We start from the raw sequence: 6,330 nt of genomic DNA on the forward strand, positions 1-6,330 counted from the left end.
AAAATAAGCACCATGAGGACAAGAATTATTTCACTTTTGTCTTTTGATTGACAATGCTTAACATAATATGTGATATACATAGTAGTAAGGGGCATCGACCATGACATCTCCTCGGAGTGAAGCAAGTGATCCTGATTTTATTTTGTTTTAATTTAATGTCTTTTGTTTTTATATCATAAACATTTCTGCATGTGCCCCTTTATCAGCTTCCAGTTTGTCTTCCCTGCTAATCAAAATTGAACAACACAGTCTTACTGTATGCAACATTCTGTATCCATAGTCTCCCACATTTTCAACAAAAGGAAAGAAGTAAACCTTTCATCTTTTCTCTACAGCACTGCTGCATTGGCCATTATAATTACAATGTTTCCCACCTCATTTTATTATTCTTTTGGTTTACATTATTATAGATGTTGCATGTGCTGTTTTCTTTGGTTTTGTTTATTTTGCTAGCTATCAGTTCATATAAATTTTCTTATGTTTCTCTGAATTTATCAGAATTGTTATTTTTAGGGTTTTTTTCATGTATCATAATTTGTTCATCTATTATCTAGTTGCTTTGTTACCACAAAAATACTCTATTTAGTATTTTATTATATAAATGTTTACTTTTTTCTTTTTGGACTAGTGACTAAATATAGAATAATTGCTCCTATAGAGGTTTTAACAGTTGCACAATTTTTACATGAATTGCAACTCTTGCATCTTGTCCAGAATATTCTGAACAAATCTCACCCAAGATAGCCATTTTGTGACCATACTTACCTCAGGTTTGGGACCTAAAGGGAAAAAGGTTGGATATTTCCAAGTTCTTGGACCAAGGTCAAAATGTCCAATATGACACTTTCATAATCAATCTTCCAAGAAACATGAATTATCAAAGAAGATGCAAAACATTACTAAATTGTTTTCTGTGGGGGAAAATGTTCTGAAATCTGAATGATCCGTTCCTATCCTAACATTTCCCAGGGGCCTAAAACCGTGCCTTTTCATTTGCTTTCTCTTCGGGAGGTAACAAGTTACTTATCGCTAGGCCTGTCACTTCTTCCTCATTTATCTCATTAATGTTTAGAAACGGATTGAGTAGGCAGTAGCCATGTTTTTGTACAGTCTCAAAAATTTTCCCGAAAGCAGAGTGAAAACTGTATCCCAGAGGCTAATCTAAAGCAGACATTGAGAAAGCTGCTCTTTCTTCATCTCAGGGACCTGCGTCCACAACATATAAAGATGAATTGGGCTCAGTATGAATTTTAAAAAAAAGCCAATGATAAGAAGTCTCTTTTCTGTGTAGAACTATAGATCTTAAAAAAGATATTGGACCCTTAGTACATGGACCCTTAGTAATCCCACTAGTAATCAGCCAGTAGACTCGATTAGGTCTTAGCAAAAGCAATTCCTCAAATGGCATAACAAAAACATTCTCCTTTATCTTAAGCCTGAAGTGTACTCTCTTACAAACACACAGAACACCTGTGGGAAGATTCAACAGAAAGAGTGCACCCGGCAACTCATAGTTCCTAAACTGAAAAGCCTGGTCACACCAATAGACTCCACAGACTTGCTTCTTAAAGGTCATCTGTAATCTCCACCACCTTCAGTTTCAAGCTAGCCCTTAATCCTCAGCTGAGGAACTGTTCTTTTTCTGTCAGAAAGTGTATGGAACTTTAGATGAGGTCTGACAGGAGCTTCTCTCTAAACCCTCAGGGTCTAGGCTTTGGGACTTGTCATTTCTCAGGCTTAGCCTTTCCTTTTCAACAAGTCTTCCTGTTTCTGAGCTGGGTTAGCCAGTCACTATGAATAAGCATTTATTGAGTCCTTAATATGTGCCAGGCACTGTGTTAAGCACGTAGAATACAAAGAAATGTAAAAACCATCCCTGTCTTCAAGGAATATACATTTGAGTGGAGGAGGCAATATGTAAGTAACTAGATACATAGAAAATATATAAAGAGAAGAGGGTGAAGTAGAGAAAGCACTCAGCTGACCTCTCTGAACATTCCTCTCCAAATAACTTTAAAATAATGCCTCAAATCAAATTCTAGAGTGGCAGAGCCAACAAAAGGTTAAAGTGAGACATTCTTCCATCCCAAGACAATTTAGAAGTTTGAAAAGAGAGCTCTGTGACATGGGGGTAGAGGCTGGCTTGGAACCTGTATGGATGAAACACCAGTGATGGGAGTAGGTGGTGGTGACAAAAAGAGTAGCGCCTTTAGGAGCTCTAAGGTGAGACATGGTAAGGGGACCTGGAACTGGTCAGAAAGATATTATAGGGGACCACTGTGCTAGCACTGGATGCAGGATCTGATGCTGTTTGACAAATCTACTGCTCATACCCACTTATGGGTTAGTTAAGAGGGAGCAGGAACCCTGAGTATCAGTATCACCTCTGGTCCCAAGGAAACAGAGGCCCTGAAGAGCAGTATTGATTGCAATCCCAAGGGATCAGGGGCTCTTCTTGGATTAGAACCAGAGTGCAGACCAGGAGAGCAATGACCATTATTCTTCCCAGATCATACCATTTTAGAACCATCAAAAACTTCCAACCCCTCTCCTCCCAGAACTAGCTCTGAAAACAGCTGTCTGAAAAAGCCTGAAGTTTGAGACAATACCCCTCCCCCACCAAAGACATGAGCAGAGCCTAATTTTAACATAAAGTTCAAAATCAAGAAACAGGGTAGAAAAATGAGCAACCAAAAAAAAGGAACTGACTCTAAAAAGCAATCTTTTTATCTAAAAAGATAAATAGAAGAAAATAAAATGAAGGGAAATACACAGTTAGCAATCATAACTGTGAATGTGAATGGGATGAACTCACTCATAACCAATTTTTTAATTAGGTTAGCCTGTAATCAATTAATTGATGGTCAGTTGTTTCTCTCAGTAACCAAAAACACAAACTAAGACTTGAAATGTCTTAAATCCCTTATGAAAGGCAATGCACCTCTCAGATAAAAATCAGCCCTGATTGGTGGACATTTAATGAGGAAGTGGGCCAAAAGTCTTCTGCTCCTCCTACTGAGAACATGCCTTGATCATGAGACTCAGCAACTTCAAGGCATCTGGGCAGGGCAAGCCATTTCCATCCTGACTTCTAGGGCTAGTTTTCTCCTTCATGAGCTTGGCTGCCCTAAACTTTACTGGAGGGGATCAAGGACAGGGCATTCATCCCCCAGGCAAAAGTTCACCCAGACTAGATTCTATTTATACTCTAAAAACAAATTAGGTCTCTCATTTGAGTGGAGTTCAACCCGATGGACATGTGCCTTGAGGACTAGGAGCAAATCTTATTACTCAGCCATGTCCTTCAGAGATTGACTGACTTTTTTGGGAGTTGTTTTTTTTTTTCCAGATAAAAAGGAATTTATTTTTATTCAAGTAACCGCAAATAGGAAACCAGAGTTGGAGGGGGGGCACCTCATGATGGTCTGGGACCACCCCTTCCCCCACTTTGGCTGGACCTCCTTCCCTTAACCGTCCCAACTTGAAGATTACCAAAGGAGGGACTGATAGAAGTGGGATGGGCAGTTCCCTTGGGACCACCTCCCCAAACAGTGTCACTTTTTAGTACACTATGTGTGGTGTCCACTGTCTCCCCAAGCCCTCCTTTTTGATGATTTGGGGAGGATGACCAAGGTGGAGTGGATGGAGGAGCAGTAGGGCAGGTGAACATGAGAACCAACAAAACTGCATGGCTGAGTCTGGAAGCCACAGAATGTAAGAACAAAACCATTTTTAAAAAGAAAACCAACAAAATGTGTTCAAAGGTAGATTGTGAATGGAGGGAAGATGTAACCAGCTCCTAGGGGGAGAGGGGATGGCATTCTGAAAAGAGGGATGGGAGGGGGGCTGCTGGGGAGGAAAAATCCTTGCAAAACATGCATTCCAAAGGCAAAAATCACAGGCCAAGGAAGGCCAGCCCAGGACCGGGTGACATTTATTAATTTGGACTGTTGGACTGTCAAGTCCAACAAGTCTCCCTAGATCTCCTGAGCAGCAAGGAAATGGATGATTCAGATCCTCTCCTTTCCCCTTAGCTACTTCTCAGTTAGAGCCTGACACCCAAGGCTCCAGCCCAGCCCCATTCCAGTTTGATGCTCAGGAAATGCCAGAGTGTGTGGAGAGCATAGGAGGGGGAAAGGCTGGGTATTGGGGCCGCCCTTCTACTCCCAGTAAAAAGTCTGCTCCCACCTCCACCCTTGGGACCAATTTTGACTGGGTAGAAGGTAGAAAGAAAGGGTGGTATGGGTACAGAATATCCCCTGACAGAAGTCTTTTGAAGGATCAAGATACTCACAATCTGTCCTTCCCTCTCAAATCCTTTTGAGTTGGGGTGGGGGAGGGGGGAGATGGGAAAACAGGAACCCGGGTCCCATTCCAGGGGGGCAAAGACAAAGAAACAGGTGTTGGCAGCTAAGTCAAAAGGTTAGCTTTGTCCAGGGAAGGAGGAGTACAAAAGAAATCCCAATCCTGGGAAAGGGTGGGTGGGTCTATGGATGGAGGGATGGATGTGGAAGGTGGGGGGAGGGAGGCAGGGAGTGCCCCCAGAGGCTCAACCACCTGCTGCCTGCCCCACCCTGCCCAGCACAATCCCATATAGGGTGGCCAGGGTTAGTGTGAGTATGTCCAATGTGTGAATGGGGAGGCATTTTTTCCAGGTAGAGTTATTATTTCTCTGACCAGTAAAACCAGGAAGGACAGATTGAAGGAAAGGAAAGGTGGGAGAAGAAAAATGGAGATTTAAAGAGCAACATTTTTCTGTCTAGTTCCCGAATTAGAGGGCCACTGCCTAGTCATCATCGTCGTTGTCATCAAGGGGTATGAGGCAGACTTGGTTACTCCTCCTCCTCCTAGGACTCCTGGGATGTCCCTTCTTCCTCTTCTTTCTCCAGTTTTTTGGGTCTACCTCTTGGTTTCTGTTTCAACAATCTGGCTAGCAGCTGTTGTGGGGGTGAAAGACTAACACAAGCCCAACAACAAGAATGCTGCCAAAGCCCAGGTTCTTTTGATCTGCTTTACTAAGGAAAGCAACGTTAAGGGGTTAACAAGCTTACTTTAATGCAGCATAACAAATACCATTCACTTAGTTCAGGGGAAAAAGCCAGAACCCTGAACTTTGGAACAAATACACACAAATTACAAACATCAACAGACAAAACTTGTCTGATTCAAATCTCAATTCATTTTTACCAGAGTTTAACAAAGTTCAAACATCTGGGTTTACAAGAGGGAGGGCTCTTAACTACAGCTGCCTGGAGTCTCCACATCAGTGAACCACCAAGAGTGAGAGCCCTGAGCAAATAGCTCTGTCTTCTCTTCTTATACCATATGGCACTGAAAAAGTAAATTAACTTAGGTAGACTTCTCATTTTTGTTATATTGGCTCAGCCTATCCATGAACAATTAATATTTCTCTAATTATTCATATCTGTCTTTATTTGAGTGAAAAGTGTTTTGTAATTGTGTTCACATAGTCTCTGGAAGGTAAACTCCCAATTATTTTATATTGTCTGCAGTTATTTAAATGGAATATTTGTCTTCTCCTCTTATACCATTTCAGACGTCATCAAATGTCATCTGAATGACCAGAACTTAGGCTGCTATGATTGGCTCTTGAGTTAGCACCTCCCTTTAGTACCCTGGGAGCTTCACGCCCACATAGATTTAGCACCTAATTGGGGTTTGGGCCTGGGGCTTAGCACTTAGTAAGACTTAATTAATCATTTTAAAACAGTAAGAAAGTCCCAACTTAATTGATATTACAGTTTCCTCCCTGGTGCAGTGGTGCTTTTCTGGCCTTTCGCAGCCCCCTGGTTCTTACTGCCCTTTGGTCTGCCCCAAGGTCTCTTGGGAATTGGTGCCTCACCGGGCTCCTTCGGGGGTTGTTTCAGGGGTCAGCCCCACCCTCTCTCCTCAGACCTGTCTTTCTCCTGCTTGGAGGCCAGAGGCTGGCTGGACTTTGAACTAGATTCGCTAATGAGAGGTGGTAAAGGGTAGGTAAAGAGGTGGTTCAGCAGTGGCCGGCTTGGGTGCATAGCTCCGGGTTGTGGGGAAGCAACACGGACTGAGAGTGAATGACCTTGCCAACCTTCCCTGCTCGGGCTCCTCCCACCTTCACTGCCATCACCACTGGCACTTGTTGCAAATGTGGATGCCCTCTTGGCGTGGCGCCAGCTCCAGAAATACCAGGAGTTGGGTTTTAATAGAAATGAAAGCAAAGTGCTGGATCATAAATTAATCATAAGTTGTTAATAAATAATAGTATAACATTAATTTTTCTCAGACTCCTCAGACAGGAATGCAGGTCTGATTCAATATTAGGAAAACTATCAG

The 6,330-nt window shown here is 42.4% G+C and overlaps 1 pseudogene; it reads right to left on the bottom strand.

The window, feature by feature from the left end:
- Nucleotides 1-4,832: 4,832 nt before the first annotated feature.
- Nucleotides 4,833-6,032, bottom strand: LOC118842622 (annotated as a pseudogene).
- Between the last annotated feature and the right edge of the window lie 298 nt (nucleotides 6,033-6,330).

The sequence above is a fragment of the Trichosurus vulpecula genome, chromosome 3 (assembly GCF_011100635.1).
Source record: "Trichosurus vulpecula isolate mTriVul1 chromosome 3, mTriVul1.pri, whole genome shotgun sequence".
NCBI lineage: Eukaryota > Metazoa > Chordata > Mammalia > Diprotodontia > Phalangeridae > Trichosurus > Trichosurus vulpecula.